Source organism: Prionailurus bengalensis, chromosome D2, assembly GCF_016509475.1.
Source record: "Prionailurus bengalensis isolate Pbe53 chromosome D2, Fcat_Pben_1.1_paternal_pri, whole genome shotgun sequence".
NCBI classification, from domain to species: Eukaryota; Metazoa; Chordata; class Mammalia; order Carnivora; family Felidae; genus Prionailurus; species Prionailurus bengalensis.
The window spans coordinates 67,018,659-67,043,804 of NC_057351.1; the positions used below are offsets into that span (position 1 = coordinate 67,018,659).

Consider the following 25,146-nt stretch of genomic DNA (forward strand, 5'->3'; position numbering starts at 1 on the left):
TTCTCTATTCACATTATGAACCACACCTCTACATTTGCTTATGAAGAAAGTAATCACAGCTGTTCCATGCTTAAATCAAGGCATATTAATTATTGAATAAAATTTAAAGTCATAATGTAGACTATCAAGTTCATCCTGTATGGGCGCATCATATTTTAATAGTCTAAATAGTAGATTCACATGCATTTAAAGTAAGTTAGTCTACCTATGAGTTTCTTAATTTTGCTGACTTTTGAATTGCCACTGAAATAACAGTGCTTTGCTATTATGGTCCAGAATTATTTTAGATACATTTTTCAGTATTTTTATAAATAATACTGTGATTTTTTTTATAACATGAATACACACTGAAATCTGTCAATAATATGTTTTCTAATATCAACATTCACTGAAATTCCAGGTATCCTTATAAGTGTTAGAAGGCTTGACTCCATTGCTCCCAGTCACATAAATGAGTTTCATTTTATTATTCTTTTCGGCATACTTGTGTTAAATGCTAGTAACTTCCTTTTATTCGGTTATCATTTTAGCGCAATGATTGTAAATTAAATATTGGCACAAAATACTAACCAGTTTTCAGGCACACCACTTTATTTTTGCCATGGACCCCGATGTTTGAAGTTACTAGGGCTCTTTAAAACTAATGTATGCTTCCAGCAGTTCATTGATTCATACTAAATCAGTCCAGTTAATTTTAACCTTGACCTCCCACAGCTGCACTGCTTTACTCAGTCCCAAAAAGTCCCTGCTTCTGCTTCTTATGAAGCAATAGTAGAGAGGAGAAACAAAACCCATTCCTTTAAGAAAGATTCCGCCTCCTCTTTTATAAGTAAGCGCCTAATGGTATCTGGGGAGTCTCTGCTAAGTCACACACTTTACTACTCAGCATTGGGAGAAGCTGCTGCTGCTGCTGCCGCCGCCGCCGCCGCCGCCGCTGCCGCCACTGCCGCTGCCGCTGCCGGTCTGTGGCTGCAGTGGGTTTCTGTGCAGCACTGCAGAATCCACACCTACAGAACAGAAGACACACACGTCTACTACCCTGGACGCAAGAAAGCCTTGCATCTTCAGCAGGTGAGCCGATCTTTTATCCGTTCTGTCCAGAAACTGTGGGAAAGGGAATGATCCTGGAAAAGATTGCTCATCAGACATGCTTGAAATGGATTATGTTAATTTGTCTTCCTTTGCGGGGGGAGGGGGGGTGTCTAGATTTGTGACTGGCAAATGCTGTATATACTGGAGACTATTGTCTGATAAGTGCTGTTAACATACTTTTTTTTTTTGCTGTTTATTAAAAGGCTAACCTTGATGCATGCAAAAGCTTTTCATTTTTTGCTTTATAAATGCGAGAAAACATCCAGCCACTCCCAATCTCTCTCTCAAATACTGCAGATATTTTTAAATGCCAAATAAAATGACAGGCTGAGCGTTTTCTAAATATTTTCTCCCCAAAGTTAGGAAGTCTTCCCCATGATCCTTTAGGGGTATTTAAAAATCATAAGGCATGGTTAGATTTTGAGCAGATGGGAGATGGTGGTAGACTGAAATTTCTATAGCCTTAGTCCAGTGGAGAGAGAAAATGAGGATAAATGAATCACAGTTTGTGCCAACACAAGATTCATTTTCCACACTTCATATGTGGGAAGAGGAAACTACATTTTAATTAGCACATTTTTAGGGAAGAGGGAGGGGATAAAGATGAGGGGGATGGCATGAAGTATTTGAGGGGGAAGAGAAGAGTCTGCAGAGGAGGAAGGAAATGAAGTGGACTGTCGCCAGTGCCTTGGAAACCAAGGGAGATAAGGGTGGGGAATGAAGTTTGTTCTGCTTGGTAGGGTGGGGTTGACTCAAGGGACCATGAATAACCAGAATGGCGCTTGGAGGGGTGTGCTTGTGAGTGGATTCGTGCCCGTGGAGGACACGTGTGAGGGAGGGATGTGCCAGTCGTAGGTGGCAGAAAAAGATACACATTCCTGGGAGGTCTGTCTCGAGAATAGCTTAGGGTGAGAAACGTGTCTGGGCGATGGGGTTGGGGGGCTCAGTGTCACCTGTGGATGGATCCACATCCCTGCTACTGCACGTTGCAAAAGTTTACCCAGCCCCGAATTCATTTTCAAGGCTGGCGCTGCCTCCCTCGACGTTTCCCCTCCATGATGTCAGCTCTTATAAGGTCACAAGGCCAGGGGCCAGAGTAGGGGTGAAGACCCTCCACTGGTCCAAGTGGAGCAGGATTGAGAGAACCCCGGCCCTGCCCCTCTGTGGACGTTGGCGTGGGGGGGGGGGCAGGAAGCGCCCAATAGGCAAGCATGCTGAGAAAATCTAGGCCCCTCCTATGGGGGGCGTGCGGAGGTCGAACCTCAGCAGTGGCCTCCCTCTCAACACCCAGCAGCCAGAGAAGGCGGCAGAGGTTGACAGAAAGCGGCGGTTCAGCCTTGGGACGGGGAGGGATCGCTCAGGTTAGGGCGGGCAACATTTCTGAGGTGCCTCTCCTCCTCCTGGTACTCGGGTTTCCGTATCGGGGTCGTTTCCCCCTCCGACCCTCAGGGGACGCCACGGATCGGAACTGCATAAACCAAAGGAGGACGTTGAAGAGGTGCCAAGCAGCCGCCTAGCGCCAGGCCCTCCGAGAGGCCCAGCCGCCCGGTAGGTCCTGGCGGCGGCGGCTGCACAGATGTGGTGCTAGAGGGCGGGGAGGGGGCCGCAGCGGGCGGAGCCAAGGCTCGAGAGGGGCCCTAGGGGCCGCGAGGGGCGGGGCCCTAAGGAGGCGGGGCCCAGAACATCCTGTGATTCCGAGGGGCGGGGCTAGGACGCTCGGGGGCCCAAGGGGCGGGACCAGGGGCGTTTGGGGGCTGCGGGGCGAGCCTTTGGGGGGCGGAGCCAGGGGCGCTTGGGGGCCTAAGGGCGGGGCTTAGGGGGCGTGGTCAGAGGACGTACCGGGGGCGCTTGGCCAGTCCCGCCAGAGCGCGAGCGGCCCGCCGGTAACGGTCGCCAGGGCGAGTGGCGGGAGGGGAAGGAAGGGGGGGTTAAATTATTTTTTTAAAAACTGTGAGCGAGAGCCAAAGGCATCGCGACCCAGGTGTCGCCGCTTCCTGCTGCAGAGGGCTTGGCGCCCAGGTCCCTCCCTTCTCACGCCCCCTCCCCTTCTGCCCTCCCCTCTGGAGCCTCGCGGCGCTTAAGAGGCGGCGGCGGCGGATCGAGCGGCCGCTGCAGTCCCGGCGGCCGCGGAGAAGGAGGAAGGAAAGCACAAAGCCCGCTGCGCGAAGCGAGCTGCGAGGTAATCCTGAGAGAAGAGAAGGCGCCGTCGTTGAGCCCCTCCTCCCGGCGGGGACGGCGGGCGCCCGCGCGGGCTGGGCTGCGGGACCCTTCCAGGGGGTCTCGCGGGGGCTGGAGCGGCGCGGCTTGCGGGGCCGATGGGACTTCCTATTGGATGTTCCTGCGGCCTCAGGTGAATCTCTCTCTGCCCCCGCCCGGGGGCCGAAATGGGAGCCTTGGGCTGGTGCGAGGGGAATAGATTTGCGGGGGAAGGCCTTGGGGCGTCGCGGGGTGGGCCCGATTCTAGGGCGCCCTCTGGTTTCCCTGGAGAGGGTGAGGCGTTCTGAAAATTGTGAGCTAGTTGAAGCGTCAGTGATTTGGGAACCTTAGCCCTGAAGGTGCGCTCCCGGAGGGTGGGAGGTTGCTGCACTTGGAAAAGGTGGAGGGAGGTAAGGGAAGGAATGTTGGTTTGTTTTCCTCATTGAAAAAACTTCTGTTACAAGTTGCAAGTATTCAACTACCTTTCTCCTGTGATCCGCGCGTCCCCATCCTCCGGCGCGCACACACAGCCCTACAAACGCTCACACGTTAGGTTGTGCTTCCTGCCTGGGGTGACAAGCGGAGTTGGCAGTGGGTCCGCTTTGCTGGTGTTTGGGGCACGTCCAGCCTCTTTGGAAGTATCCTATAGCTGAGGTAAGACCACAGAGACAGGTAGAAGAAACTAGGTCTCCATTAAATTGGCAAGAATGGCCTCAGGTGAACTTTTTTGTTGCAGAGATTTAATTGCAAGTAGGTGCCCGCTTAAAATGGGAGCGTAGTAAAACAACTCATTTCTTTGGCACATGTGCTGTTGCAATCGGCCACTGTAGTGGTAAGGAGAAAAACGGAATTTCACTTAGCCAGGAGGTTTTGAGTTGGGATTATATGAGCGAGTTGAGTTTGGTGAGCGAGTTGATAAGATTCTGGGGTTGGAACCAGCTACATAAACGTGTGTCCGTGTTTATGTTAAATTATACAACATGTTAGATTTAGCAGTGTGAAGTGGTTGCTTTTCTGGAATGAAGTGCCTCTGCATCATGCCTGGTGTATCCTAATTTGGACTTCAGAAGACTTCTAAAGAGGGTATTGTTGAAGAGACTAAGAGTGCAGTGTAATCTGTCGTTAAAATAAGATGTTTGTTAAAAATTTGTGTGATTAAGGTATGGTCCCCACACATTTATACGGTTAAGTTTAAACTTCGGGAGCATATGTGTAAAGTTTTTTTGTCTCTAAATCTTGATTGCATTGTAACTGCCTTCTAACTCCTTTTGCTTAAGTTGAGTGGATTAATTTTGGACAGGGAGGGCCAAAAAAAAAAAAAAAAAGCCACTACATTTAATGCTTCAACTTTTCAAAGAGTTCACTTTTTTTTTAAGGTGTTTATTTTTGAGAGAGCTTGAGAGAGAGAGACAAAGAGACAGAGTGTGAGCAGGGGAGGGGCAGAGAGAGAGGGAGATACGGAATCTGAAGCAGGCTCCAGGCTCTGAGCTGTCTGCACAGACCCAGACGTGAGGCTTGAAGTCAAGAACCATGAGATCATGACCTGAGCCAAAATCAGATGCTTAGCCCACTGGGCCACCCAGGTTCCCCTGAAGAGTTCACTCTTAAAATCAACCTCAAATACTGGCATGTTGGTAATAGTTTTTAAAGAAAAAAGTGGTGTATCAATTTTGAATGTTAAATGTAATTTTTTAAATGTTTATTTAGTTTTGAAACTTTTAAAAAATGTTTATTTTTGAGAGAGAGAGTGTGGTGGAAGGGCAGAGAGAGAGGGAGACCACAGAATCCAAAGCAGGCTCCAGGCTCTGAACTGTCAGCACAGAGCCTGACATGGGGCTTGAACCCACAGACGAGGAGATCATGAGCCAAAGTCAGACATTGAACCAACTGAGCTACCCAGACACCCCATAATGTTTGTTTATTTTTGAGAGAGAGAGAGAGAGCGCACATGCGGGGAGCACACAAGCAGGGGAGGGGCAGACAGAGTGAGGGAGTTGGAGGACCAGAAGTAGGCTCTGTGCTGACAACAGAGAGCTTGATGTGGGGCCCAAACCCACAAACTGGGATTACGACCTCAGCCGAAGTCAGATGCTTAACCTACTGAGCTACCCAGGTGCCCTGAATGTTAAAGATTATTTAAGAATTCTTGAGATTGTTGTTTTTTGGGACATTCAATATGTTATAGCTTTTTACATGTATGATAACAGGAAATGTTGGTAAACATCTGACATGACAGGTGATCATAAAACACCTGGGAAATATTTATTTTCATGCTAGAAGGATTGTATTTTCAAGATAGGTTTTACATTCTAAAAATGAGAAAATTATATTGTAACTTTGCTATTTCTGGCCCCTTTTTTTCGATAATGTTGTACTGGGAATAACATGAGCTCCACTCAGTGATGTTTAAAATGAGGATTTGGTGTTTGTAAAACCAGAATGTCTTTGAGACTAAGAGCACATAGCTTCAGCTCCCACACGCAATCCTAAAGTTTAGACTCAAGGTAAGGCCCCACTTGTGCAGTTGTGAGGTTTCCTAAAGTAGGTGTATCACGTCTGTTTTGGTTACACCTGAGCCTATATAGGTTGTTAGCTGTTTAATCTGTTCTGTTGCAAAGCAGGTGGTTAGCAGTACTGGGCAGCACTTATGCGTGTCATCAGGGTGTAAGAAGCATTTGTATTGAGGGAAGAAATCCTATAAAAAGCATAGAAACCCATCTGTGAACAAATTCAGTTTGTAGAGTGTTAAGGAATGATAATCAGAACCTTAACCAAGTGGTGTTATGTAAAGTGTTTAGAATATAGTATGGTTCTCAGTGCTTTATGTGTTTACCATCGTTAGTATAGAAAATGACTCTTTCCTGGTGGTTCTATTACGCTACCTAGCAAGTGAAGACTCAGCAAATACTTGTAGCTACTAATATTTATTTCCTCTACCTCTGCACCAGTTTTATAGGTTTTACTTATTCCTCATGACAACCCAGTGACTAAAGAGACATAGAAAGTTCAAGTATTTTGTCCAAGGAGTATAGTTACTAGGCGCTACAGGCTGGTTCTGAACCCAGAGTGTGACTCTGGAGTGAGCCTTGCTATTATAGTTGCAATGGTAGTTACAAATCATTGAAAGGTCTTCGCGGTGTTCCCAAGACTACAGCTGCGCCTGTGCTTGTTTAGCTACAACTTGGTGTGTTAATACCACCAGGTTTTTAAATATGAAGAGTGGTGATTAATCTGCATTAAGTAGAATCACCTCTTGACTTTGGAAGAGGATTCTTTTGATTCATACAATGTATGTTTAGCTAGGATGCTGGGATTTGAGCTAGAGTATGTTATCTTTTTAATTACTAAAGATATTAAAGTGTCTCTCTCTCCTCTTTTTTCTTTTTTTTTTTTAAACTTACTAGGTGTTGTTGGGCCCCACCAGCCCCAAGAGGCACTAGTTCCCCTTGGAGAGATTCTGGTTCTAATCAGTATCTAAATCAGTAGGCCTGATCTTCTGACTATCAACAGCATACCAACCTAAGATGGATTTTAACTTAAATTTGTTCTAAATATCCCCTCAGATGCCTTCTAAAATTAGCTGTAAGATATAACTTGTGGCTTATACTTTGTCACATTCCTCAAGGAATTGTGTGTTGCTGCTTCACCAGTGTAGTTGAGAGGTCAGGCACATAAACCATAACCCAAATTAGGAGCTGTTTTAAGTAATGTTTAGAAGTATTAGTGTAGGGGCACCTGCGTGGCTCAGTCAGTTGCATGTTGGACTCTTGATTTCAGGGTTGTGAGTTCAAGTACCACATTGGGCTCCATGCTGGGCTTGGAACCTACTTAAAAAAAAAAAAAAAAAAAAGGAATTACTGTAGAGAACTGAAAAGTCCTTTTTTTGATAGTTTAGTGAAACATAAAGTTAGGAAAAAAAATTTTTTTAATGTTTATTCATTTTTTGAGAGACGGAGATAGAGCATGAACAGGGAAGGGGCAGAGAGAGGGAAACACAGAATCTGAAGCAGGCTCCAGGCTCTGAGCTGTCAGCACAGAGCCCGATGGGGGGCTCACACTCACAAACTGTGAGATCATGACCTGAGCCAAAGTTGGACCCTCAACCAACTGAGGCACCCAGGTGCCCCAGGAAAAATTGTTTTAAAACAAGCATATGTTGAATTAAGGAAGCTCAAGCTATATTGAAGATACAGGTTACTGTTTCTCATCTAAATAAGCACTACATTTTTTGGCTAGAATTAATGTTCAGGGTTGTTTCCAAATCCTTTGGAAATACTAAATATGTAGAGTTGGAATAGAAAAAAAGTCTTAAATGTCTAATTAGAGCCCTATTCTTTTAAACAGACACCTTCTTTAAAATTGAGGAGCTGTAGACTGTCATATCGAGGTTCAAAATGAGTGCCCTAATACTTTCTTTCATGTCTTCTGTGTTAATGGTTTATCATTTGATCTTGGGGTCCATTCCAGTCCACTTATTTTTTAAGTGTATTTAGAACAGTGAGAGTGAGCTCACGCATGCATGGGGGAGGGGCAGAGAGAGAGTGCGAGAGAATCTCCAGCAACCTCCACACTGTCAGCTCTGAGCCCTTATGCAGGGCTCAAACCCATGAACTGTGAGATCATGACCTGAACCGAAATCAAGAGTTGGACGTTTCACCAACTGAGCTACCCAGGTGCCCCTCCAGCATATTTATAGATGAGATTATTATGAGGTCTTTCAGGTTCTGCAAGTGACTAAGCTTTCTTGGCCAAAAGCCAAGACAATCTGAAATTTTTACTGTAATGGGTTGTATGTATTGAGAATCCTCCATATCATACAGGTTAGAAGTCTTTCGTTGACTTGAAAGAAAACATGTCGGTTATTCCTTGTATATAATAACTAGATGAGTTTAATTATTTTTTTCGTCTTGCTGTCACTGGCTATGGACACATGTGTGTAACCATCCTACTTGGGGGATATTCTTCCTTTCATGTAAAGTTAAAAAATTATTCACCTGGAATTCATGCAATACATAATCTGAGTGTCAACGGTATGCATTGGACAATTTTAACTGAAAATTAATTTTGTGTTAATTAAAATTAAGTGTTGGAGGAAAAAAAGGTTTGTGAGCTCTTTGTGACCTCTTTATGTCACGTGTATTTTAATAATCTTTTATATCTGGACAAGTTTCAAAATGCAGTTCAAAATTGCACAGTTGAAAACCTATTTGGATGTTGAGATGGTACTGTTTAACTTACTCTGAAGCCTTAGATGATAGTACAGATAACGAGAATCAGTCTCTTGTTTCCTTAAACTAATTTTTGTTGGATACCTTTGAAAAGCTGCATTAATAATCTCAGGTTTCTAGGACATTACTTACTACACTGAAAGAGCAATTTAATGAGTATCCTAGAAACCTTAAAGAATGAATGTGGCTTTCAGTGTTATCTAGCATAACCCAAAAAGTGGTACCATGATCACCATTTTATAAAATGAATGAAACCCATCTTCGACATTAAAAAGTTTACTGTAGATTTCCTTCTTAGGAAGATAGTATAGTCTGTTTTCTAACTATGCCAAAGCTGAACTGTTGTTGTAAAAGATGTCTAGGCTTTGACATATAGTTACATCTGCTAATGAGTTTAGATGTAAATTGAGCTTTTATCTGATGTAAAACCGAACCCCGTTGCCACCATATACTTTATACTTACTTGTTTTTAAAAGTTGGCATTAGTTAAAGCTTAATTGTAACTCCCAGGTATAAGATGAACTTTGGAACTATTTGTTTCAAATTGTCCGAAACTGTGCCTGAGGATACTGGTGTATAGGCGGTACATTAGCTAGCATTTAAGATTGCTACCTCCTCAGACAAGGCTACAATTTGAACCTGGGATGATGAAACTCCCTTTTAATGCAGTACGCACACATGGTTTCCACAGGATAAAAATTTCTTACAACTAGCCAGCCAAGGGTAAGAACACTTTTTGGAAGCTTAAGGACAAATGACATAATGTTCTTAAAACCAATGTCTCAAGAAGTGCACTGTATATATTAATAAAACTTCTGGTGGGGGCGCCTGGGTGGCTCAGTCGGTGAAGCGTCCGACTTTGGCCCAGGTCATGATCTCACAGTTCGTGAGTTCAAGCCCTGCGCCAGGCTCTGTGCTGACAGCTTGGAGCCTGGAGCCTGCTTGCGATTCTGTGTCTCCCTCTCTCTCTCTCTGCCTCTCCCCAGCTCATGCTCACACTCTGTCTCTGTCAAAAGTAAATAAACTTAAAAAAAAAATTAAAAAAAAAAACAACAACTTCTGGTGCTCACAAGGTGCATTAAGGCAAGTAGACATTAAGGCAAGTGATTCATTAAATAAGATGGAACTCTAACTCCAGTTAACATACATGAAATTGTTACTTTGTGCTATTTTTCATACTCCTTTAAATTTATTCTAATATATATATATATATATATATATATATATATATATATTTTTTTTTTTTTTTTTTTTTTTTTTTTTTTTACTCCCTTATCCCCTTACCTCTTTGGAAAAGGAAAGGTATGAATTCAGGAGTCTGTTTAATTAAGCTCCTGGCTGTTGTTGGTTGCCTCCTAGGGGAGCTGGAATTCCAGCAATGTAGAAAAAGCAATCAGGTTGGAGAAGTGCTGAGTTTTTCAGTATCTTGGGAGTTGGTGTGTGCCTTTAATTTGTCACCATCAGCAATGTTTCTGTGACGTTCTTCCACAATGGCTCAGCTCTCTTGTACAAGGATAGCATTTCCTTCTTCCTTTTACCATACAATATTCTCATGCTGTCATCTTTTGATCTGCTGGAATGACTAAATGCCATAGCAAAAAAAAAAGGGGGGGGGATTTACTCCGTATCCTCATGGAGAAGATAATTAGGCTTACTTGGAGTGTCTGAAGAAATGTATTTTGGGATCAAGTCCTTTCCAGGGACTCTTTAAGAACACTCTATTTTTAATCCTTCAGAAAGTAGAGCCAGCAACTGTCAGCTGCATTGTCACTTCTAATCTCATTTGTCTTATTAGTACATGAAAAGATTCTATCAGGGCAGTGTTTCTTACTATCTAAGGAAGTGGTTGGGGAAGGGTGATGGTCACAGCTCAAGTGGAGTTGTGAATGGCCTTAAGTGCATAGGATGAGCAGCACAGATAAGAGTGGAAAGTGGAAAAGATTGGCAATGGAGTTGATGTACTGGTCTTGTTGTTTGTCCCACTCCCCCAACTTTTTTTTTTCTCACTTTAACTTTTAAACTGTGTTGTTGTTGTTGTTGCTGTGTTGCTGTGTTGCTGTTTTGTTTTGTTTTACCTTGCCTTCCTCTGACTTTTATTGCTGGGACTGAGTTTTACCTCTCCTAGAGAAAGGTGGAATTTTCAAGGTGATTCGTATCTGATCCCTTAAAAGCTTGGCTTTCAGCTAGAGTGCGCTAACAGGAATTTCCTTCCATTGCTCTCCCCAACTGTCAGTTTTTTAAGTTTCAAAAAAAGATCTCAAACAGAAGTGTGAGAAACCTTGTCAGGTAATAGTTGGAAACCATTATGCATTAAAATAAGATACATATTATTAATGAATCACAAACCCATACTGTTGAAACACCTTTTTGCAAAACTAAATCTACAGTAATTTTGTATTCGGCTATTTCTTTTTAAGTTGGTATCGAAAGTTATTTTTAACCAAAACGTTGAAAGTAATATGAAAGAAATACATCTTTTATTGGTCTTAGTGAATGTTGATAATGATAAAAATCATAGTTTTCTAAAATATTATTAAATACTCTAATAAAATACTAGAGGGACAATGATTTGGTCACTAGCCACTGAAAGACCGTCACCTCTAGAGTAGAAAGTAATCAGAAAGGAACATTTTATACCTGAATAAGAACGGTATATCTGCTTGATGTAGTGAAGGCTCTGAGAAGCTGATTACTTGGTAATCACTTGAGTTAGTTGATTTTATATTGTGTTTGATGTTATATAATCTGAATTTCTCTGGGCTCTTTAAAAGTGTCTAGTTGGACCACCAGCTTTTGATGAATGCATTTCTGGTGGGATTGTGACTATCATTAAGTGCTTTGAAGAGAGAAACCCTGTTTTGTATCACACCTGACTGTCACAAAACATGCTTCTTGGAGCTTGTTTAATTTGGGCTCAAAGGGAAGAGTGCCATCTACTGAATGGCCAGCATCACGTTGAGCAGCCCCAAGTTTTTCTTACAGAACTCTCCAGGCTACTGAAGAAACCAGACTGAGCTTCATTGAAGAATTCGACAGGATCTTAGTACTAAGTGGAATTGCTGCTTCCCTAATTTTAATTATACTTTCCAGCAGGAGGCCTAAACCCATGATGAAGAACTAATTCCCCATTTGTTGGATTGCGTGGGAACGGAGAAAGTTCAAAAAGTTGTTGAGACTTTGTATTAAAAAATAGTCTAGGAATGATGAAATCATTATTAAATCAAAAGTGGTAAAGAAAATTATTTTAATGAGGCATATTTCATTAGTAGTTCTGCTTATTGATGGCTTCTGCAGACAACAATGATATTGTTTAAAATTTGGGCCTAAAATCAGAGAAATCACTTGTTTATCTGGAGGTAAGGGTTCTAAGAGTATTTGAATATTTCAGTTATTTTTTACTCTTGCCCTTTTGTCTTCGTTTCTTTTTACTTTGTCTCCATTTCTAAGGCACTATTCCTGCTTGAGTGATTTCACTGTTTCAGAGTGGATTTTGTTTTCCTGTACTCAAGGAGCCTCCTGGATTGTTCTGTCCAGTTTGTCCTAACTTCCAGAGACTGTCAGTGATAGTAGTCATGGGTAGAGCTAGAGGTCACAAAACCAGTTATAGGATTATGATACCTGGAATAGGCCTGTCAAAGCCAGACAAGAAGGAACTTTGACAATATGAATTGAAAGGAAGCTTTGAAATTAAAATATCTTTGCTGTTATATATCCTATGTAATTAATCAGTAACCATTTTTCTCAGCCCTTAAAACCTGCCAAGGATTATATTAAGCACTTTACATAAATTATCTGGAATTTAGTTAAGTAACTTGCCCAAGTTCATACCGTTGATAAGTGGCAGAGTCCAGGGCTGACTGCTTTAAACAGGATGCTATACTGCTCATTTATTTAAGTTTGTTCTTGTTGGTGACTACACAAAGACTTGAACCAAGATCAGAATAGTATTTATGCCTCTGCTGGAAAATATTGGTAGTTTTTTGTTTGTTTTGTAAAAGGGTGATGAAATGGGTAAATAGGATTGAAATTTCAGAAAGATCAGGAAGTATGTAAGATAGACCTTCAAATATTTGCTATTTGGTTTATCTAAAATATTCATTTCTTTATTCTTTCTCTATATTAACTTAAAACCACAAGAAAAATTTGAAACAGTGAATTGTTTCATGTTGCTTCATGGGAGGAGGGGTTGGGCTACAGAAGGGTTTTATGCTGGGATTTTGGCGGGGGGGAGGGTTGCTGTAGGGGAGGGGAGGGATGTGTTAATTGTCTTTCTGTATTTTGCTTCTAAATATTTTTAGGTAGTAATACTGTAGTAATACCCCATGTCCACAGCACAATAAAACTCAACCATGTGCCAATCAAGATCTTGGGGGAACAATTTGTTGTGCACACCAAGTGTGCTCTGAGTACCGTACCTCTAATATATGTACCAATAGTTTTGAATGCATTATTTTCTCAATTAAGAGAAATACCTACTCTTTGAATGTGGTTTTGGCTTTTAAAACCTATTTTGACCTTAAAATATCTTGATTACTTTAACGGGTTGGGAATCATTGTTTTAGTATAACCAAAAGCTTCTAAAATTGTAGTTCAGTGATGGTTGTGCTGTGTATTCTAAACCCAGTCACTCCTTTAAGACGACCTTCCCTTTCGTATGTAAGAGAATTATGCTTTGCCTTTCAGAAAACCCCATGGGAACATCAATTCCATAACTCCTTGGATTCTGACTCTGCATTCCAGTCAAATGTAGGAAAGGTCAGCAACAACTAAGATGACAGCACAAAAGATGTTACTTGCCCGTGTGTGATAAATACTGGATGACAGGTACAGATAACAAAGGCTATAGGTCATCTGGTCAAGAAAGGAGCCCCATAAATGGAGTGGTCAGAAAAAATCTCCAGCACAGAGGACAAGGGTGGGCCTTGAAAGACAGGATAGGACTTCATTAGGTGCAGGGTATGGAAAGGATTTTTGGCAAAAAATTACTGTCCATGAAAATATTTTTTTTTTTCTCTAGTATGATGGGAGATCGTTTATAATAGTGGTTCACAATGTCTTCCCACTGCAAGGCACATAAAGGCTACAGTATACTCTTATCAGAAATAGTGCCAAGGACACACATCCCTAGGAGGTATATTAGAGTATTGCAGGATGAGAGGGAGAGAGTGGTGGTGAAAGTTAACCTGACGTGAAACCTGGTTCTTGTGAACCTGATGTGAAAATGACTGGTTCATAGAAACCTCCTAACACTACTATTTTGAAGTAATGCTTAGGGAAATTGGTACTTGGAAGAAGACTTCTCATCATTTCAGGGTGCCTGGGTGGCTCAGTCGGTTAAGTGTCCGACTTCGGCTCAGGTGATAATCTCATGGTTTGTGAGTTTGAGCCCCTCATCAGGCTCTATGCTGTCAGCACAGAGAAGGGGCCCAGAGGCTGCTTCAGATCCTCTGTCCCCCTCTCTCTGCCTTTCCTGCACACATGCACGTTCTTTCTCTCTCTCAAAAATAAATAAACAATAAAAAAATTTTTTTAAATTCTCATCATTTAAAATTTTTTTTTTCTTTTTTAATGTTTGTTTGTTTTCAAGAGAGAGTGAGACAGAGAGCAAGCAGGGGAGGGACAGAGAGAGGGACACACAGAATCTGAGCTATCAGGAGCTATCAGCACAGAGCCCGATGTGGGGCTCAAACCCATGAACTCTGAGACCATGACCTGAGCTGAAGTCGGATGCTTAACTGACTGAGCCACCCAGGTGCCCCAAATTCTCATCATTTCTAACACTGAATAAGAAAAGCCTCTTTTGGGGAAGAGATGTGCCTTTTTAAAAAAAATCCGAATTTGTCCATTATGTACTTTGCCAAATACTGGAGTGTAATTCTGTTGATGGCTCTGTTGTATCTTTTAAATCTAATCTATGGATAGAGTTGTTCATATTATGAAATATAATTTCTACTTAGTTTTTGTTAAGAAAGTCTAGTTTTGAATTTTAGAGGATTTGTTCCAAGTGTTTGAATTCTCTTAAATTTTGTAATGCTTGTCACTTATTTTTTGAAAATTACTTAGTGTAAGTATTCAGGATATTTTGAGCAAGTCACTTTATTTCTTTTTCACTTTAGTTTTCTTAATTATAAAATATGTGAGGGGTTGGGATAGATCATCTTAAGAACCATTCCAGTTTGAAGATTCTGTGAGTTTATTTCCAAGGAAGGTAAAGTCACCAATTAGTGGTTTTACTTGGAAGGTGGCCAAGAAACCTATGATTGAACTGTGTGAAAGTCCTGGGCATAGGTCTAATGGAAGGCCAAAACCATGAAAGTCCTTGGCTCTGTGTATATGTGGCAGTTGAGAAAAGGACATTATCATTCCAGGTCCCCCAAAGTTTATTTTAGTTCCACAGAAACTAAAGGCCTTTGGCAATGGACAACGGATAGAACCTTGTCAAAAACAATGAAGTGAACAAGGATAGCATTTTTTTCCTAAAGCAAACTGTCGAAACATAATGGCATATTTTTCTAAAAATAGTATTTTTCTATTCCCATTCCATCTTTACTATGTTTGGTATATTGGTTCCTTATAAATATTTCCGACTTCTGTTCTTAGTTCTTCTTTTCTGAGCAGTTTTATGTTTCCTTTTATTCATTTATTCATCTAGCAAATATTTATTGAGCACTTAATACATGCCAGGCCTTGCTCTAAGTTCTTGGGAATTCAGTAAGTAGAACAGAAGAACTCTCCTGTCCTAATGGAATTTATATTCCTGAAGGTAAATAGAAACAAGTAACTTGTGTGCTGTATTGGTTTACATGTTATGGAGAGATACAGAACTGGGAATGAAAATAAAGGGATTGTTTGGGTGTACGGCAAATTTAAATAATGGCTAGGTGAAGCACTCATTGAGAAGGTGGCATGTGAGCAAAGACTTGAAAAAGGTAAGGAGCATGTATGTGATATAAAGGGGACGATTGTGTCAGGCAGAGGGAAAACGCCCTGAGGCCCAAGAGCATCTAGCATAGATGAAACGGAATGAGGGATGGGTTTGAGAAGCTGTTGGATGACTTCGAAGAGGTAGGACATGATCTGACACAGAGTTTCCAAGGATTATTTTGGCTGTGTTTTGACACCAGACCATAGTGGTGCAATAATCTTGGCGAGAAATGATGTACCTGGTAAAGGTGGTGAGATGTGATTGGATTTTGGATATTTCTGGCTGATATAGCCAACGGGATTTGCCCACTGGGATGTGGGGTATATATGTGAGTCAAACTTGAGACCAAGGTTTGGTGCCTAGGCAAAAGTGCAGGAGGAACAAATTTGGGAGGCAAAGGGAATAGGAGTCCAGTTTGAGACATAAGTTTGAAATGTCTATTCAACATCCACTTTAGAGATACTGAGTAGGAAGTTGCTATGAGTGAAAATATAGTTATTGGCTTATTATATAAACTTGATGGTTGTCATTATTTTCCTCTTTCACTTTTAAATATTTCCATATTTAATCTCTTTGATGACTAGAATAAACTTTGTTGCAGTAAGGGTTTGATGTCTTGCTTTACATCTTTATGTTTTAAAGGGATTTAATATGTTGTGTAAAACCTTGAATTTATTTTAACTTCTAAAGACACTTGGTCCCAAAGGAAATCTTTTTCTCTAGTGATAGAACAGTTTGTGCTTTTTTAAAGTTTATTTATTTCTTTTGAGATAGAGAGTGTGACTGGGGGAGGGGCAGAATGAGGAAGAGAGAGAGAATCCCAAGTAGGCTCCTCATTGTCAGCACAGAGCCAGATGTGGGGCTTGAACTCATGAACCATGAGATGACCTGAGTTGAAATCAAGAATGCTGACTACGGATGCTTAACCAACTGAGCCATCCAGGTGCCCCTAGAACAATTGGTTTCAATCAAAATGTGAAACTGTTGTTACTGTCCTTTGAAATGTGTGTGTGAATGTAAAATAGAACAGTTTGGCTATTCCTCAGGTTAAAAATAGTAACATATAGTTACCATTATGACACAGCAGTCCTACTCCTAGGTATATACTCAAGGGAAGTGAAAACATGTGTTCACACAAAAAACCTGTAGACTATTGTTCATAGCAGCAGCATTTGTAATAACCTAAAAGTGGAAACAGCTAAATGTCTATCAGCTGATTAATGGATAAATGTATATCCATGCAATGGAATTCTATTCAGTCATAGAAAGGAATGAAGTACTGATATATTCTACAACTTGGATGAACCCTGAAAACATTATGCGAAATGAAAGCAGCCAGACATGAAAGGCTAAACATATCGTCTGGTTCCGTTCATGTGAAATGCACAGAGTAGGCATATCCAGCAAGCAGATTAGTGGTTGCCAGGGGCTGGGGGTGGGGGAAATAGGGAGTGACCTGCTTAATGGGTACTGGGTTTCCCTGTGGGATGATGAAAAAGTTCTAGAAGTAGACAGAGTTGATGGTTGCACGGCATTGTGAATGTACTAAAAGCCACAGAATTGTACAGTTAAAAGACTGAATTTTATGGTATGTGAATTACATCTCAATTTTTTAAAAAGATACAAGGAAAAAAAGTGTGTGCACATGTGTACACAAAAACAACTAAAACAACGTATGTGGACCTTATTTCTAAAATGGAACTGCTTTCCCAGTCCAAAGTTGATGAAGCGTGACTACCACACTAAACCTGGTTTAGCTTGCTTCGCCTAGAGAGTCAGAGTTAAGCTATTTAGATCTTTCAGGTAGACATCAGGAGGGAGTCTGAGATCCTATCCTTGGCAAGTCATAGATGAGTCTAATTTTTTTTTTTCCTTAAATATCCAATTTCATGGAGATGGCCTACATATGCAAAAGAAAGCTCTAAGGTTATCATTTCTGTGGGTTTCAGAAAATAGAAACCAGTATATAAATAAGTTTATTAGGTCTTAATTAAGATGGCTTCTTTCTCTGTACCTATAATTTAAAAATATCGAGAACTCAAGTCCCAATAATTTTCTTTTAGCCAAACCAAGATGATATTTACTTTTTTTTTTTTTTTTTAGTGTTTATTTATTTATTGAGAGCACAAGTTGGGGAGAGGCATAGAGAGAGAAAGAGACAGAGAGGGAGACTGAGAATCTTGAAGCGAGCTCCAGGCTCTGAGCTGTCAGCCCAGAGCCCGATGTGGGGCTCAAACTCAGATACTGTGGAATCATAACCTGAGCTGAAGTCAGGTGCTTAACTGACTAAGCCACCAGGTGCCCTGATGATATTTACCTTCTTAAAAACATTATTACCATCAAAGAATTGCCTGCTAAGGAAATACATGAAAGGATTATCTTTAACTTTCATATACCACTTACTACCCTAATGTTATTTTTTTTATTAAGATACAATTCACATACCATAAAATTTGCCCCCTAATTTTATTATGAAATATATATATATATATACACATTCTAATGTAGGAATTCTAATAAAGGAATACATAAATCTATATACATATATATACATATATACATATATATTTATAATATATGTATATATACTAATATATATATACATATGTATATATATATTTATGTATTCCTTTATTAGAATGAAAGCTTCTAGACAAAAGAGGTCCCTATTACTTGAATGGTTTGAGATGTTTTCAGCATCAAAATAAACGTTTATTTATTTTGAGAGAGAAAGAAAGCACATGAGTGGAGGAGGGACAGAGAGAGAGGGAGAGAGAAAATCCCAAGCAGGCTGCACTGTCAGCACAGAGCCCGATGTGGGGCTCAAACTCACAAACCGTGAGATCGTGACCTGAGCTGAAGTCAAGAGCCAGATGCTTAACTGGTTGGAGCTACCCAGGCACCCCAGTTTTCAGCATTTTAAGGGCAACACATGAACTGGACAAGAAGTGTGGTGGGGAAGATGGGCACCTATGTAACTAACTCCAACACTAGCCTGAGAGCTGTGTTAAGGCAGCAATGTAAAGGAAGTCCAGGTGGGCAAAGGGAAGGGAAATGTTTATCCCACTGAAACAATTCATGAAGGAGGTTGACATTTTTTTTTTAATATTTATTCATCTTTGAGAGACAGAGGATGAGTGGGGAAGGGGCAGAGAGAGGAGACACAGAATCTGAAGCAGGTTCCAGGCTCTCTGAGCTGTCAGCACAGAGCCCGATGTGGGGCTCGAACTCACTGACTGTGAGATCATGACCTGAGCCGAAGTCGGACGCTTAACTGACTGAGCCACCCAGGTACCCCGAAGGAGGTTGACATTTGAGTTGAATTTTATAGGATCTTCCAAATGTTGGAGGAGGGTGAATTACAGAAGTTGATGGAAAGCATGTAGGTCTGTAGGATAAATGTGATGGGCGAGGAAACAGGAGAGGTAAGGTTGAGAGCATTAGATCATGAAGGCCTTTGGTACTATTTTAAGAAATTTAGATTTTATTCCAGGGCACTTATTTTAGCTGATGAGAGGCATAATCAGATGTGTCCGAGATTGGTGTGTGAAGAATGTTGTCATGGAGAAAGTGTTGGCAGAGAGACAAGTTAGGCATTTTGAGATGAGCAAATGAAGTAAGGCAGTGACTTTGAGATTAGAAAGAGAGGAATGGGACATTTTGGAGGCAAAAAATCTGTACAACTTGCTAAATAATGTAGAGGTGGAAGGAACATTCCATCACCATGGGTAGAAATTTAAATGTTGCATTTTACTCCATTTCCGATTCTGATTTATGACAGAGGGAGATGGACTTGTACTACTAGAAATGAGGAAGATTTGTAAATGTATCTTTTTCTTACCATACATAAAAGACTTTAGAAACGTGAGTACTTTTTAAAAAAATTTTTTTTAACGTTTGGTTATTATTGAGAGACAGACAGAGCCTGAGCAGGGGAGGGACAGGGAGAGGGGGAGACACAGAATCCAAACCAGGCTCCAGGCTCTGAGCTGTCAGCACAGAGCCCGACGCGGGGCTCGAACTCATGAACCCTGAGATCATGACCTGAGGTGAAGTCTGATGCTTAACCAGCTGAGCCACCCAGGTGCCCCAAAACCTGACTACTTTTTAATTTTCCTTAATTTTCACTGCTTGTCAGTTATTACCCAATTGTTCAGTCTTTGGATTTGTTTTCATTTGTACCTTTGGAAATGGTTAAGTAGTCCTCATTTTGATTTAATACTCTTTTTGTTTCCAAATGAAACTTCCTCCCTATGCTGTGCTTTGTATTTTAAACTTTTGCATAGTGGAATAATAAAAAAGAAAGAATTGAAGATATTGGGCATTTTATTATTATTTTTTTTAAAATTTTTTTTTCAATGTTTTAGTATTTATTTTTGGGACAGAGAGAGACAGAGCATGAACGGGGGAGGGGCAGAGAGAGAGGGAGACACAGAATCGGAAACAGGCTCCAGGCTCTGAGCCATCAGCCCAGAGCCCGACGCGGGGCTCGAACTCACGGACCGCAAGATCGTGACCTGGCTGAAGTCGGACGCTTAACCGACTGCGCCACCCAGGCGCCCCTATTGGGCATTTTAATATCGAGTATTGCATGCTGTCATTACAGGAAGTCATTGTGCCATCTTGAGGTTTCCCCCTTGCTACCATTTAGTGGTTTGTCTTAGAACTTCAAAAGTAAACATGTGGTGGGGCACCTGGGTGGCTCAGTTGGTTAAGTGTCCAACTCCTATTGGCTTGGGTCATGATCTCACAATTGGTGAGTTCAAGCCTCACATTGGGCTCTACACTGTCAGCATGGAGCCTGCTTTGGATTCTCTCTCTCTCCACCCCCCCCCACCTCAAAATAAATAAAACTTAAAAAAGCTTTCAAAAGTAAGCATATGGTAAGTTCTTATAGGAAACAATTAGAAAATGTCAAAAGAAGCACATTCAAAATAAATTTTTTTGGTGTAAATGTAGTGGAGAATCCAATCCAGTGAGAGTTTTTACATATTTCTATAATGAAACAAGTAATATAACATATGTCTCCTCCTAATGTTTCCTACTTATTAAAAGGCATGGCTGGTAATTTTTGTTGGTTTATAGCTCCCTCTAATAAGACATGTAACAAAGAGGGTGATCTACTAGGATGTAGTTATTTTATAAATAGATGGAAGAAAATACCAGATTTAACAGAACTGACTTCTAAAATATTACAGGATAAAACTTGCTTTTGTGCTTTAAAATTTTAAGTATTGGGGCACCTGGGTGGCTCAGTAGGTTAAGCATCCGACTTCAGCTCAGGTCACGATCTCGCGGTCCGTGAGTTCGAGCCCCGCGTGGGGCTCTGGGCTGATGGCTCAGAGCCTGGAGCCTGCTTCCGATTCTGTGTCTCCCTCTCTCTTTGCCCTTCCCCCATTCATGCTTTGTCTCTCTCTGTCTCAAAAATAAATAAACGTTAAAAAAAAAATTTAAAAAAAATAATAAAAAATTTTAAGTATTAAAATAGCTTATTCAAAAGCAATTCTTAAAATTAAAAATACTTCATATAAATTACTCTGAAAATTTGGGGCACCTGGGTGGCTCAGTTGGTTAAGGATCCGACTTTGGCTCAGGTTGTGATCTCATTGTTCATGAGTGTGAGCCCCACATCAGGCTCTGCACAGACAATGCAGAGCCTGCTTGGGATTCTCATTCCCTCCCTCCCCGCCCCCCCCCCTCTCTCTCTCTGCCCCTCCCCCACTTGCACGCGCATGCTCTGTCTCTCTGTCTCAAAATAAATAAACTTTTTTTTTTCAACGCGCATGCTCTGTCTCTCTGTCTCAAAATAAATAAACTTTTTTTTTTTTCAACGTTTATTTATTTTTGGGACAGAGAGAGACAGAGCATGAACGGGGGAGGGGCAGAGAGAGAGGGAGACAGAATCGGAAACAGGCTCCAGGCTCTGAGCCATCAGCCCAGAGCCCGACGCGGGGCTGGAACTCACGGACCGCAAGATCGTGACCCGGCTGAAGTCGGACGCTTAACCGACTGCGCCACCCAGGCGACCTGTCAAAATAAATAAACTTTTAAAAAAATACTGTGAAAAGTTTGGCAATCAAAAGCATAAAAAGCACTCACTGATTATTTAAAAGCAAGAATTTGTTAACTTCATTTCTAAGGTAAACTTAACTGCGAGTCATATTTTTATAAAATCATTTTCATTTTTAAATATTTGAAATTAACTTTGGAGTAAGAAACTTCACATGGAACAAAATCCAAAAGGCACAAGAGTATACAATGAGAAGAAAGTTGTCACCCCACCCCAAACCGTTCAGCCCTCTTTCTTTCTTGTATATTCTTCCAGAGATATTTTTCATTGTTTATTTTTAAATTCCTGAATTAAGACTTTGCCTGCCTACCACTGGATTAATTGCTGTGTAAGAAATAGAGCCTTGGGCTTAGAACAACCTGGAGAAAAGCTAGTGCTGTTCTCCTGGGTATAGTTTCCAGATCCATTCTCTTTTTTTATTTTATTTTTTTTAACGTTTATTCATTTTTGAGACAGAGAGCATGAACGGGAGAGGGTCAGAGAGAGGGAGACACAGAATCTGAAACAGGCTCCAGGCTCTGAGCTGTCAGCACAGAGCCCGACGCGGGGCTCGAACTCACGGACCGCGAGATCATGACCTGAGCCGAAGTCGGCCACTTAACCGACTGAGCCACCCAGGCGCCCCTCCATTCTCTTTTTTAAGAGTGCCCTTTCCTAGCTTTCTCTCCACTTACAGCAGAGGTATGGAAAGTGGGAATTGGAAATTGTAATCATCTGTCACTCCTGTTTCACTTAAGCAATTACCAATAACTTTATGAAATGATACATGCTAACAGCACATTCTGTTTGAGAAGTGCTCCCATAGAAAAACATCCTTACTAGGGAGGGCAAAGAAGGGGTCAGGAATGGTCAGCCCTTACCATCTTTGCACATCTACCCCATGATGCCAGCTGTAACTGTATCTCTTCTAAAACTTTTAATTTTTAGTAGTTGGCATTATTTTGTTGACTGCCTTTGGCCATCCATTAAGTCATAAGATTTTCTCCCAAGCCTTGCGATTGCCTGACTCTAAACTTACAGTTACTAGACTTGGTTTCTTTTTTTGTTTTGAATGCTGTTTAATAGAATGTCATTCCTATGCAGATACTATAACTTATAGTCTTATATTGGGGGGGGGGCAGTTCTTTTTAAAATTTCCAATATATTTAAATTTGTACCAGCCATCTTTTATTGGATATTCTCAATTGGGCTGTGAAAGGATTCAGCAATGATGGAATTCCTCCAGGTGTGCCAGGCCACCCTCGACACTGGGCCCTCTTCAGTGGTACTCACTTAGCCACTCTTGTTAGAGTTCCTTGTAAGAAAGGCAATAGTTGAACAGCACATAAGCTGCCAGCACCATAGAAAGCCCAGCAATTCTTTCTTCACATTGACTTACTTGTAATATTGGTAGTGAGCTCTTTGAAACCCTCCAGCAGTGCCTTTAGGGATGAAATTCTGCATCAGTATCCAGCTTGCCAGCTTCCCTATTTTAACATCCACGAGTTTCTTCTTCACTAGTACAGCTGATGCCATCTGGAGTCCTGGGTGTCTGGTGTCTTCCAGTATTTTTTAATGTGGTAAATACAACATAAAATTTACCATCTTAGCCACTTTTAAATGTGTAGTTTAATGGTAATCTTATATAACTGTCACCACTATCTCTAGAACGCTTCATCTTGTAACCTTGAAACTCTGTACCCATTAAACAATAATTCTCCATCCCTCCTCCATATTCTTAGATCAAAAAAATTGTTTGGGGGCACCTGGATGTCTCGGTTAGTTGGTTAAGCATCCAAGTCTTGCTTTCGGCTCAGGTCATGATTCACTGTAACATCCAGCCCTGTGTCGGGCTCTGCTTGGGATTCTATCTCTCCTTCTCTCTCTGCCCCCACACACGCACACTCTCTTGCTCTCAAAATAAATAAACATTTAAAATAAGCTACTTCAAGATCAATGTTTCAGGTGATACAAAATCTATTATTTTTATACCCAGTCGAGATTGTAATTTGAAACTCTATACAGATCTGTATTATGCAGTGAAGGTCATGATTGGCATTCAAGCCCCTGGAGTTGAGACAAGGGGCACATAGCCTGTAGCCTTTGATTCATATTTTTAAAATGAAGAACCATAGCCTCATTATACCCCTCAGCTGTGCAAATTTTTTTTTTATTTATTTTTAAATTTCATTTATTTATTTTGAGAGAGAGCAGCAGAGGGACAGGGAGAGAGAGGGAGATAGAAAATCCCAAGCAGGCTCTGCACTGACAGCGGGGCCACACTCATGAACCACGAGATCATGACCTGAGTCCAAATCAAGAGTCAGACGCTCAACTGACTGAGCCACCCAGGTACCCCTGGGTGCAAGTTCTATGTTAGTGGGTTGGAGATAGTGTTTAATAATTATGGAATAGATGGAAATCTGCAGAGTGGTACTAGCTGACTTCTGCCTTCATGACCCAATAAAAAGAAAGTTTCCCCGCTAATAGAAGTAGGAGTTCCCAGGTTTGCAAGTCTCTTTGGATGCTAAAATTCTGCCTTTGTGTGAATCGTTTAGACTTTCTATCATTTTAATGATTGGAAGTGGGAATTCTCTGTAAACCTTAAAGTTGGGGGGAGGAATTTGGGGTAAAGAGGGGGATGAAATCTAGACTCAAAATTGTGGAAACCCCTACCTTATTTTATGGGTGAAGGACCTGGTCTGGTTGAATGGAGTGACATGTTCAAGATAATGTTACTCGTGGCTGATCTAGACTTACACCTGTGTTTCTGACTCTCAGTCCAGTGTCTTTTCTACTTTATGACTTTACTAGCAATCTTAACCCATTCATGCAATTCTGGGGTAAGGGAGTTACCAGAATTTCACTTGATTTTCCCTAGAGCAGGGTTTGGACAGGATAAGAGACCTCACAGTCTCTTAGTGATTTGAAGCTGCTTTTCAAGAAATACTTGCTGCCTGTCTTTGTTTTTTAAATCTTTCATTGAATTAGGAAAATTTTTTTGGAGTTAAAAAGTCTGGAATGTGTCATGCACTTTCTTGTTATTTTGAAAAAAAACTATGCTGATCTTCTGTATATTGTTCCAGTTTTAGTTTGCTCACCCCTGAAGCCAGTCATGTGCATGGTAAATGGTTCTGACATGTTTAGGAACATTATATTGGAAATTCAAACTAGATGTATTCAGCGGCCTTGACATTTTTTTTTTCTTTTGGAAAAGAGCACATTTAAATGAGAAACAGTTCCATACTACAAAGAAAAGGGAAAGTTTTAGGTCATTTGTTTAAGTAAAGTAGATTAGAGGATTTATGCCCCCAATTTTCCATTATTTTCAACTAAGTGGGCCATTACATGAGGCACAGAGTTTTGTTTGAGGCAATTATGCTCAGAGACTAACATGGTCTTTGCCAATAGTTTAACACAGGTTCCCTGCAGGAATTATAATTTATAATATTTTACAACCAATAACATACAGGACAGTGTCTCTTGATTAGCCAGTAAAGAAATACTCCAAACCAATGATAGATCAATTACACTATTTCAGACCAAGGAGACACAAAAGATAGTCCAAATTTAGTTTAGGTGTACCTTTCTGTGTCCATTACGTCATAGCCATTCTTCCATATGTTCTTATCCATAAGTCCCCAGCGGCACCCTCA

General features: G+C 41.0%; 1 protein-coding gene across 7 annotated transcripts in view; it reads left to right on the plus strand.

The window, feature by feature from the left end:
• The first annotated feature begins 721 nt into the window (after positions 1-721).
• Positions 722-25,146, plus strand: part of ADD3 (adducin 3) — a 125,964-nt gene continuing 101,539 nt past the window's right edge. For 2 of the 7 annotated variants that reach the window (XM_043597473.1, XM_043597479.1), the window contains exon 1: positions 2,916-3,271. The gene's annotated coding sequence lies outside the window, so the exon portion shown is untranslated. Of the gene's footprint in view, positions 1,072-2,350; positions 2,641-2,915; positions 3,272-3,344; positions 3,443-25,146 lie in introns of those variants that run through there. The other 5 variants (XM_043597478.1, XM_043597472.1, XM_043597480.1 and 2 more) reach the window with 5 other exon arrangements.